This window comes from Hordeum vulgare, chromosome 2H (genome assembly GCF_904849725.1).
Source record: "Hordeum vulgare subsp. vulgare chromosome 2H, MorexV3_pseudomolecules_assembly, whole genome shotgun sequence".
Classification (NCBI taxonomy): Eukaryota; Viridiplantae; Streptophyta; class Magnoliopsida; order Poales; family Poaceae; genus Hordeum; species Hordeum vulgare.
Window position 1 is genome coordinate 171781891 of NC_058519.1, and position 12356 is coordinate 171794246.

Genomic DNA, 12356 nt, shown 5'->3' on the forward strand with positions numbered 1-12356 from the left:
TGAAACTATACTCAACTCACGTGATGATCGGACTTGAGTTAGTGGATTTGGATCATGCGCCACTCGAATGACTAGAGGGATATCTATTTGAGTGGAAGTAATATGATTAATTGAACTAATTATCATGAACATAGTCAAAAGGTCTTTGCGAATTATGTTGTAGCTTGCGCTATAGCTCTACTGTTTTTATATGTTCCTAGAGAAAATTTAGTTGAAAGATGATAGTAGCAATTTTGCGGACTGAGTCCGTAAACTGAGGATTCTCCCCATTGTTGTGCAGAAGGCTTATGTCCTTAATGCACCGCTCGATGTGCTGCATCTCGAGCATCGTCTGTGGATGTTGCGAACATCTGACATACACGTTTTTTGATGACTACATGATAGTTCAGTGTGTAATGCTTAACGACTTACAATTGAGGCGCCGAAGACGTTTTGAAACGCCATGGAACATATGAGATGTTCCAAGAGATGATATTGGGATTTCATGCTCATGCCCTTGTTAAGAGGTATGAGACCTCCGACAAGATTCTTTGTCTACAAAGTAAAGGAGAAAAGCTCAATCGTTGAGCATGTGCTCAGATTGTGTGAGTGCAACAGTCGCTTGAATCAAGTGGGAGTTAATCTTCCAGATGAGATAGTGATGGTTCTCCAAAGTCACTGCCACCAAGCTACTAGAGCTTTGTGATGAACTATACATATCAAGGATATATATGATGATCCGTGAGCGATTCGCAATGTTTTACACTACGAAAGTAGAAATCAAGTAGGAGCATCAATTGTTGATGGTTAGTAAAACCACTAGTTTCAAGAAGGGAAAGGGGCTAGAAGGGATACTTCATGAAACGTCAAACCAATTGCTGCTCTAATGAAGAAACCCAAGGTTGAACCCAAACTCAAAACTAAGTGCTTGTGTTATGAGGGGAACGGTCACTGAGGCAGAACTACCCTAAATACTTGGTAGATGAGAAGGCTGGCAAAGTCGACAGAAGTATATTTGATATACAGAATATTGATGTGTACTTTACTAGTACTCCTAGTAGCACGAGGGTATTAGATACAGGTTTAGTTGCTAAGTGTTAGTAACTCAAAATAAAAGCTACGGAATAAACAGATACTAGCTAAAGACGAGGTGACGATATGTGTTGGAAGTGTTTCAAAGGTTGATGTGATCAAACATTGCACACTCCCTCTACCATCGGGATTAGTGTTAAACCTAAATAATTGTTATTTTGTGTTTGCGTTGAGCATGAACATGATTAGATCGTGTATATTGCAATACGATTATTAATTTAAAGAGAATAATGGTTATTCTATTTGCTTGGAAAAATACCTTCAATGGTTTATTGAATCTTGATTATAGTGATACACATGTTCATAATATTGATGCCAAAAGATACAAAGTAGTAATGATAGTACCACTTACTTGTGGCACTGCCGCTTGAGTCATGTTGGTACAAAATGCATGAAGAAGCTCCATGCTGATGGGTCTTTGTACTCCCTCATTTTTGAAACATTTGAGACATGCAAACCATACCTATTGGTATAAACGCATGAAGAAACTCCATGCAAATGGATCGTTTGGACTCACTTGAGACATGCAAATCATACCACATGGAACAAGAAAGTAACTTGTTGGAAGTAATACATTTTTGATGTGTGCAGTCCAATGAGTGCTGAGGCACGTAGTGGATGTCGTTATGTTCTTACTTCATTAACGATTTGAGTAGATACAGGAATATTTACTTGATGAATCACAAGTCTGAAATATTGAAAAGTTCGAAGCTATTTTAGAGTGAAGATCGTCGTGACAAGAGGATAAACCGTCTACAATATGATCATAGAGATGAATATCTGAGTTGCAAGTTTTGGTACACAGTTAAGACAATGTGGAAATTGTTTCGCAATTCATGCCACCTAGAACACCATAGTGTGATGGTGTGTCCCAACGTCATAGCTGCGCCCTATTTGATATAGTGCATACTATGATGTCTCTTATCGAATTGCCACTACTGTTTACGGGTTATGCCTTAGAGACAACCGCATTCACTTTAAATAGGGCACCATGTATTTCCATTGAGATGACACCGTATGAACTATGGTTTGGAGAAACCTAAGCTGTCGTTTCTTCAAAGTTTGGGGCTGCGATGCTTATGTGGAAAGGTTTCAGCGTGATAAGCTCAAACCCAAAGCGGATAAATGCATCTTCATAGGACACCCAAAACAGTTGGGTATACCTCCTATCTCAGATCCGGAAGCAAAGTGTTTGTTTCTATAAACGGGTCCTTTCTCGAGCAAAAGTTTCTCTTGAAAGAATTGAGTGGGAGGGTGGTGGAACTTGATGAGGTTATTGAACCGTCACTTCAACCAGTGTGTACGAGGGCGCAGGAAGTTGTTCCTGTGGCGCCTACATCAATTGAAGTGGAAACTGATGATAGTGATCATTAAGCTTTGGATCATGTTACTACAAACCTCGTAGGTCGACAAGGTCACGTACTGCTACAGAGTGGTACGGTAAACCTATCTTGGAGGTCATGTTGTTGGACAATAATGAACCTACGAGCTATGGAGAAGCGATGGTGGGCCCGGATTCCGGCAAATAGCTGGAGGCCATGAAATCCGAGAGAGGATCCATGTATGAAAACAAAGTGTGTACTTTGGAAGAACTACTTGATGATCGTAAGACTATTAAGTACAGATGGATCTTTAAAAGAAGACATACAATGATGGTGAAAGTCACCAATTAAGAAAAGCTCGACTTGTCGCAAAGATGATTCCGACAAGTTCAAAGGGTTGACTATAATGAGACTTTTTCACTCATAGCGATGCTAAAAATCTGTTGGAATTATGTTAGCAGTTGCTGCATTATTTATGAAATGTTGCACATAGGATCTCAAACATTGTTTCCTTGACGGTTTCCTTGAGGAAAGGTTGTATGTGATACAACCAGAAGGTTTTCTCGATCCTAAGGATGCTAACAAGTATGCAAATTCTAGCGATCCTTCTAAAGGACTGGAGTAAGCATCTCGGAGTTGGATATGCGCTTTGATGTGATGATCAAAGCTTTTGGGTTTATACAAAGTTTGTGAGAAACTTGTATTTCCAAAGAAGTGAGTGGGAGCACTATAGAATTTCTGATAAGTATATGTGGTTGACATATTGTTGATTGGAAATAATATAGAATGTCTGGAAAGCATAAAGGGTTGTTTGAAAGGAGTTTTTCAAAGGAAAACCTGGATGGGGCTACTTGAAAATTAAGCATCAAGATCTATAGAGATAGATCAACACTCTAAATAGAACTTTCAATGAAACGCATACCTTGACAAGTTTTTAAAGAAGTTCAAAATAGATCAGCAAAGAAGGAGTTCTCCGCTGTGTTGTAAGGTGTGAATATGAGTAAGACTCAAAGCCCGACCATGGCAGAAGAAAGAGAAAGGATGAAGGTTGTCCCCTATGCCTTAGTCGTAGGCTCTAAAGTATGCCATGTTGTGTTCCGCACCTGATGTGTGCCTTGTCATGAGTCTGTCAAGGGGTACAAAGAGTGATCCAAGTTTGAATCACTGAACAACAGTCAAAGCTCTCCTTAGTAACTAGTGGACTAAGGAATTTTTCTCGAGTATGGAGGTGATTAAAGAGTTCGTCATAAAGGGTTACGTCGATGCAAGCTTTGACACTAATCTGAATAACTATCAGTAGTAAACCGGATTCGTATAGTGGAGCAGTCATTTGGGATAGTTCCAAATGGTGCATGGTAGCAACATCTATAGGATGACATAGAGATTTGTAAAGCACACGCGGATCTGAAAGGTTCAGATCCATTGACTAAAAACCTCTCTCACAAGCAAGATATTATCAAACCCCATAAGTGTATGGGTGTTAGGTTCATTACAATCACATAGTGATGTGAACTAGATTATTGACTCTAGTGCAAGTGGGAGACTCTTGGAAATATGCCCTAGAGGCAATAATAATTTGGTTATTATAATATTTCCTTGTTCATGATAATCGTTCATTATCCATGCTAGAACTGTATTGATTGGAAACTCAAATACATGTGTGGATACACAGACAACACGCTGTCCCTAGCGAGCCTCTAGTTGACTAACTCGTTGATCAAAGATGGTCAAGGTTTCCTGGCCATAGACAAGTGTTGTCACTTGATGTCCTTAGGAGAATGATGTGATGGACAAGACCCAAACTATAAACATAGCATATGATCGTGTGAGTTTATTGCTACTGTTTTTCTGCATGTCAATGTATCTGCTCCTATGACCATGAGATCATGCAACTCTCGGACACCGGAGGAATGCCTTGTGTGTATCAAACATCGCAACGTAACTGGGTGACTATAAAGGTGCTCTACAGGTATCTCCAAAGGTGTCTCTTGGGTTGGCAAGGATCAAGACTGGGATTTGTCACTCCGTGTGACGGAGAGGTATCTCGGGGCCCACTCGGTAATACAACATCACTACAAGCCTTGCAAGCAATGTAACTAAGGAGTTAGTCACGGGATCTTGTATTACGGAACGAGTAAAGAGACTTGCTGGTAACGATATTGAACTAGGTATGGAGATACCGACGATCGAATCTTGGGCAAGTAACATACCGAAGGACAAAGGGAATAGTATACGGGATTATATGAATCCTTGACATAGAGGTTCGACCAATAGAGATCTTCGTAGAATATGTAGGAGCCAATATGGACATCCAGGTCTCGTTGTTGGTTATTGAGCGGAGAGTGTCTCAGGTCATGTCTGCATAGTTCTCGAACCCACAGGGTCTGCACACTTAAGGTTCGGTGACGTTTTGGTATAGTTGAGTTATATGTGTTGGTGACCGAAGGTTTTTTGGAGTCCCGGATGAGATCCCAGACATCACGAGGGTTTCCATAATGGTCCGTAAATGAAGATTGATATATAGGAAGTCCTATTTTGGTCACTGGAAAAGTTTCGGGCTCATCGGTAGTGTACCGGGAGTGCCGGGAGGGGTGCCCGGGACCATCGGGAGGGGTGTCACGCCCCAAGGGGCCTCATGGGCTTTGGGAAGAGATAAACCAGCCCCTAGTGGGCTGGAATAAGTTCCCACTAAGGCCCATAAGGTTTGTGAAGGAAAAAAACAAGGTGGAAAGAGTTTCCAAGTGGGAAGGTGGAGTCCTACTCCAAATAGGATTGGAGTAGGACTCCTCCTCTCTCCCTTGCGCAAGGGAAGAGAAGGCTGCCCTAGGGAGCAGCCTTCTCCCTCCTCTCCTCCTATACATACTAAGGGTTTTGAGGGATTTAGAGACAACATAAAACAACCACGTGCTGCCCTCTCTCTCTAGATCTGTTTCTCCTCTAGTTTCAGCGGTTCTTAGGCAAAACCATGCTGGAATAGCTCCACCAACACCACCACCACGCTGCCATGCTGGAGAACTCATCTACCTCTCCGCCCCTCTTGTTGGATCAAGGTGGAGATCGTCATCGAGCTGTACGTGTGCTGAACGCGGAGGTGCCGTCCGTTCGGTACTAGATCGGGACGGATCATGGGACGGATCGTGGGATGGTTCGACGGACTGATCGTGAAGATGTTCCACTACATCAACCGTGTTATATACGCTTCCGCTTAGCGATCTACAAGGGTATGTAGATTCACTCTCCCCTCTCGTAGATGATCATCGCCATGAATAGGTATTGCGTGTGCGTAGGAAATTTTTTGTTTCCCATGCAACGTTCCCCAACACTAGGAGCAACCTTGTACATCTATATACACCGCATATATAACAAACAAGCAGGATTGGGAGTGTTAGAGCAACTCTAATGGGTCTACCCAACGGATGGCGATTTTGTCCGTTTGGGTCGGGCACTCACCCGGCGTCCACCCTGTTTTAGATTTGGGTCGGCACTGCGCCCAACGAATCGACCCATATGCGTCGGCGTGGCCGGCTGTCTGCCCTATTTCAACAAATAGCTCATTTTGCATTGCTTTTGCATTCAAACATATAGTCAAATAACATAGTTTCAACCGACTAAAATAGCATAGTTTTACAAGCCGAATAAAATTAAAAATGTCTCACATAGTTTTACAAGCCGAATAAAGAAGATACGTCTATTGGTTACCAATATGAGCACACATATGCTCAACCAAATCATTTTGCAGTTGCACGTGAGTTTCACAATCATGCATATCATGATGAAATTTGGTGAACTGTTCAAACGTTGCCGCTCCTCCATGCTCAGGCACAACATTCTCACCCTGAAATTAAAACCCTTGACCATACAGACGTTCCGGATGCTCATCTTCTACGATCATATTGTGCATGATCACACAAGGAGTCATCACCTCCATAGTTTCTACATGCTCCAGGTACTAGCAGGATACCGAACGATGCCCCATTGAGATTGCAAAACACCAAAGGCACGCTCGACATCCTTCCTAGCACTCTCTTGCTCTTGGGAAAATCTTTTCCTCTTCTCTACGACAGGGTCGGCGATTGTCTTGACAATAGTGGTCCACTAAGGATAGATACTGTCACCCAGGTAGTATCCTTTGTCGCAGTTGTGGTCGTTGATAGTAAAGTTCACCCGTGGGCTATTGCCTTCGACAAGCCTATCAAACACCGGCGAGCGCTGAAGCACGTTGATATAATTGTGTGATCCGGCCATGCCAAAGAAAGAGTGCCAGATCCAGAGATCTTGAGATGCCACGACCTCTAGTATGATAGTGCAAGCCCTGACATGGCCCTTATACTGCCCTTGCCAAGCAGAAGGGCGGTTCTTCCACTCCCAGTGCATGCAGTCTATGCTGCCAAGCATCCCTGGGAAGCCCCTGCTGGCATTCATCGCCAACAAATGGGTTGTATCTTGAGGAGTCGGCTTTCTCAAGTACTCAGGGCCAAACACAACAATAATAGCCTTGCAAAACTTATACACGGACTCTAGGCATGTAGACTCACTCATACGGACGTACTCGTCAATGAGATCACCAGGCACTCCGTATGCAAGCATTCGGATGGTGGCAACATTTCTGATAAGAGGAGAAACCAATCTTTCCAATGGCATCCTCTTTGCACTCGAAATAGTCATCATAGCCGACCACCCCCTCTCTAATACGGTTGAAAAGATGCCTACTCATACGGAAATGACAACAATTTTTTTGATGTTTGAACAATTGATTTGTTGTATCAAAGTAGTCCTTCCAAAGAAGGAGATGCCCGCTCTCTCGGTTGCGATTCAACACCGGAAGGTGGCCCGAAATGGAGCCACGGAACAATGGCCGCTAGCTATTGAGGTGGTGATGGACCAACACGGCAGCCAATATCTCCTCCTCGTCATCGGACGACAAATCGTCAGAGTCACAAAGGAAATTGTAAAAAAAACTCGTCGGCGGAGTCCATTTTGTACCTTGGCAAACTGTCGATCAGCTTGCAGGCATCGACGAAGGAGACGGTCGGTGAAGGGAGTGGTCGGCGTCCGACGAGCGTGCCGATGAGGATCTGGCTGGGGCGGCGAGGCGGATTCTTGGTCGCGGTCGCGATCGGCAGCTGGTAGAGTCACCGGAAAAAATGGGCGGCGGCGTCAGCGACGAAGGGGGCGAGGGTTGATGTTGGATGGGGGGAGGCCAATGTGCCACCGACCAACGGGCCCAGGGGAAGGAGAAGGCGAGCGCCCGCGTGTCCACGCCAATGCAAATCTGGCTTAAAAATGGATCGGGAACGGGTCACCCGCACACGAAAAGCGGACGCACATTTGTTTGGATCGACGCTGGGCCAACTTTTGTGTCCGCGCCGACCCAAACGATCGCCAGCGAACGAAATGGGTCGGCCCATTGAAGTTGGCCTCAAGAGTCAAGAGATGGGCCCAACCAAGGTCGAAAGTGTGTTCGTCAGCGGAGCGACCGGCCTGATTGATCCCAGGTCCCAAGCGATGCATACACATGGATGATCCTCTACTCTTCTTTTCCTTTTGTTTTAGGTAAACACTTCTTACCAGATGTATGATGCTAAGCATTTGCGAGACCCCTGGAGCACTGTCGATTCGTTTTTTTGGTCTCACGGGTGAGAGACCCTCAAAAACCTTCCGGAGGATAAAAAAATAACCAGATTTTCTGGCCTGCATCCCCTAATCACTCCCTACCCAAATTATTACCCGAAACAAATGACTCAAGTCCCCATATCTCCGCCCCGTCCTGCTCATAGCTGAGCTCGCCATTCCCCTCGTTGCCCCGATTATTTGAGTTTCTGATCTGTCCTCTATGACATCTGCTCCACCTCGCCGATGCACCGTCCGTCATACGAGTGCGGGGACTAGCCGCGACCTAAACAACAACGAGATCGTAATCTCCCACGCTAGCATGTTGATCTCCACTGGATCGGCTCCAGCTCCACCTGCAGTCGTGTCCCCGCGTCCACCTTGCCGTAGTGCCGCGGTTCAGAAACCAGACCGACATGAGTGGAGAGTACCGCAGTTTCCCCCATCCCATCCTTATATGCCTAGGTTTTAGATCAACTCATCTTGCTTTTTAATTCCTACTTTACGTGTTGATACCAAGCATAATATGTAAATTTGCTAAGATTTGTGTATGTCCATATCTTAGTTTATTCCCTGTGTTGTGCACTCACATATGGGTGGCAAGCATTGGTAGTTCTCAATTTCAATAATTTGTGCTTACACAATTTACAAGCCTGCTTGTTCAGTATGCATATGACTTATCCATGCTTCGTGCTTCTTCACTCTATAGAGTTTGCGACATTGTAGCCATGCTTCTAATTTTATATACTATTGTGTTATCTTGAGATTGCATGAAATTGACGCTTCTTCCATATACCACCGGTGCATGGTAGCTACCTTCACTCGATACGACATCAACGGGCAGCGGGGACATTGAATGTGATAAGATGCGGCACAATCATCTTGCCGCCATGTTGGCCTCTTTTCCGGCGACGTTGCATCCATGGTACTCCTAATCGATGTTCAAGTCGGCATCATCTCTCATACTTCCTGCCATCGATGCTTCCGGTTCCTCGACGTCTCTGGCTCTAAATAGTGGGAATGATGTGCTTCATTGTCATAGAGGCAATGGTTCAGATTCTATGTACTGTCATACTACATATGTATGTGCTTCCTTCAGTTTATGTGCTTCGATATCATATGTAGCATGTTTTGAAGCATTTATGTGTTAACTTGCTTCGTTATTTATACAAACATGGTAAATTGGTAATATTTTGTTCAAGCTTCAGTAACTCTCAAACTATGTTTCTAATGGTTCACTGCCACAAAAAATGCATCCGTGTTACATTTGAATGTAACACGATACGTTTCTTAAAAAATATTTCCTGCTTCAACCAAATAAAATTGTACTTCAAAATACAACCACGCGTGCTTCATTTCTTACACCAACATTGCAATGGTATAAGGAACTTGGTACTACATTTCTCATGCTTCAACCAAATAAAATAGTGCTTTGAAATGCAATGACCTGTGCTTCATTTCTTACTCTAACATAGCGATGGTGTAAGGAACTTGGAACTACATTTCATGCTTCAACCAAATAAAATTGAGTTTCAAAATACAATGAAGCGTGCTTCATTTCTTACACTAATAGTGTGATGGTATAAGGAACTTGGAACTATATTTTATGCTTCAACCAAATAAAATTGTGCTTCGAAATACAATGGTGCGTGCTTCATTTCTTAGGCTAACATTGTGATGGTATAAGGAACTTGGAACTACATTTCATGCTTCAACCAAATAAAATTGTGCTTCGAAATACAACCACGTGTGCTTCATAGCAGATGTCGTGGGTATAAGCCTGACAGTAGATGTGTAGGGTACGAATGAGATGGGCAGAGTCCTAGCTACCGCGAGGTTGTATGAGTTCAGGCCCCTCTGCGGTGGAGGTAACAGCCCTACGTCTCAGTGCTCTCGGAGTTTGTTACCAAGTGTAATATGGAATACAATGATTTGCTAACCCCTTTACCAGTGGGGGAGGGCGGCTTATATAGAGTGCGCTGCCCTCCACAACGGTTCTGATTCAGGGGCAGAGTAGTGGCGATTGAATGCATACGTTACAGGTAACGTACGCTCTAAATGCTAATAAATGCACCCGGAAACGTACGACTGTTTCCCTCCAGGGAGGTTACGATGTACCGAGTGTATCCAGTCGGTTAGCTTGGTAACCTCCGAATGCTAGTATCCGACTGGATGATACAGGACCTGTTGTCGACTGGATGATGGGGATTCCTTAATCCAGTCGGGGTAGACTTAGGGTCTTGTCCTTTGTGTGGGGTAGTCCTTGGGTAGGACCTGTATGGCAGGCCTATGACCTTACCCTAGGACTATGACCCCATCATTAGTCCCCGAATGGATTGGGGTTGATACGACGAAGCGGTGCTTGAAGTTCGGATCCGACTGGATTAGATTCGGCTTGGGCGTTGCTTGCCCCTATCCATTTTACCTTTTCTGACCAACGATCCGAGTGGAAGTGCTTGCGAAACCGACTATCGGGAGCCGAGTGTTTCCGCGGCATCTTTTGACGTGACCGGTCAACTGACAGCGGCGGATTTTCCGGGATCTCAAATTTCGGGTTCCGCGCGCTCAGCAGGGACGACGTCAGCGCACTCGAGTAGCGCCTGACGCCTCGATTCTCGTGCCGTCAAGTCCTCCACTGATATCGCCGCGGCCGGTCGGGCGGATAAGGTTTCGGGGCCACCCGCCAGTGACCCAGTCGGAACCCTATTTAAATATGGGCGGCGAGGCTTCTTCGTTACGCTCGCCGACCCTTTCGCTCTTGCCTGCTCCGTCTTCCTCGCCACCTCCAGCGCTCCAACACTCCCTCCTTCCCCTTCCTCTCGAGAGTTCGCCGTCGCCTCCATGACCAAGGGTCAGACCAGCAAGATGGAGGCGAGGAAGAAGAAGGGCAAGGCGGCGGCGCCTGCTCAGCGGCAGCAGTGACCACTGCCGGTGGGGTGGATCCAAGGAGACTTCCTTCCCTCTACGGTGACGGAGGGAGATCTGCTGGAGCTGGTGGAGTGCGGGATGCTCGTGCATAAGTCCTGGAGACTGTCGACGGATGACGAGGTCGAGCCAGCGCCTCGGGAGGGGGAGCGCGTCCTGCTCCTCAGCCATGTTCACAGAGGTTTTTCTTTGCCTCCGCATCCCTTCTTTAAAGGCATCATGAATCACTTCGGGGCTCAACTTCATCACTTCCCTCCGAATGCCATCGCCCATCTTTCTGCCTTTATCGTTCTGTGCGAGTGCTTCATTGGTTGCCCCCCCATTGGGGTTTGTTCAAACACATCTTCTCCGCCCGATCCCAAACTATCAAACGTCTTAGTCAGTCGGACGATAAGACGCACCTCCTCCAGCTCTGCGGAGGTTTAGGATTCCAAAAGAAGAGCTGGAGCAGCTATCCTGCTCTCCAGTTGAGTGAGTCGGTTAGGAACTGGCAGTCGACGTGGTTCTACTGCCAGGACATCACCTGTCCGAATGCGTCGACTGGGTTGCCTCCGTTTAGTCTAGATCGGCCCGTCCCGCCTAAGCAGCTCGCGCTCTCGAAGGCCGAGAAGAACGACATCCAGCCTTTGGTTGAGGCACTCGTGGATGTCGTCAGGAGGGGGGTCACTAGTATAGACCTGCTGGAAGTCTTCCTTGGTCGGCGGATCCAGCCGCTGCAGGCTCGCGACCATGCTATGTGGCACTACACAGGGCCCGAGGATTCCACTCGGACCAACGTGGTGGGCGTACCCGAGGATAGGGTGACCTCGTGGGTGCTCCAAATCACGGGCCCCCTGTGAGAACCCCAAAGGAGCTCGCCGAGTGAAGCCTTACAACGCGAACCACCCTCCACCGAATCAGGTGAGTGGCATTAGCCGAGTGCATTGAACTGTCTTAATTCCAGTCGTTTACTTATATCTCCGTGTGATGCCTAATGTTTCCGACTGAACTTCATGCAGGCGTGGACCAACTGGTTCTCCCCCGTCTCGAACGGGAGTCCGGAGGAGGAAGAGGAGGAAGGCAGTCAGGAGGGCAGCATGGAGAGCGCTGAATATGTCTCCGACAGCGGGGAGTCGGAGGAGGAGGACAGCGAGGAAGAGGAAGAGGAAGAGGATGAAGAGCAAGACTCGCCACCTCCTTGGCGAGAGCATCGGAGCAAGCGCCGACACGAGCCCGCCGTCCCTTCAGCTCCTCCTGCGTCGTCGAGTGCCCCGCCTGCCGCTCCGGCGGTCCCGAGTGTTCGAGGCACAAAGAGGGCCAGGGACGCCGCCGCTGAGCCCGTAGGCCAGTCTTCCAGGGCGCCCAAGCCGAGTGGGCCCAAACCTCGGAAGGCTCTGCCGCGAATGAGGGTTGCTATCCCTGTCACCTCCACGTAAGTGAATCTAACTT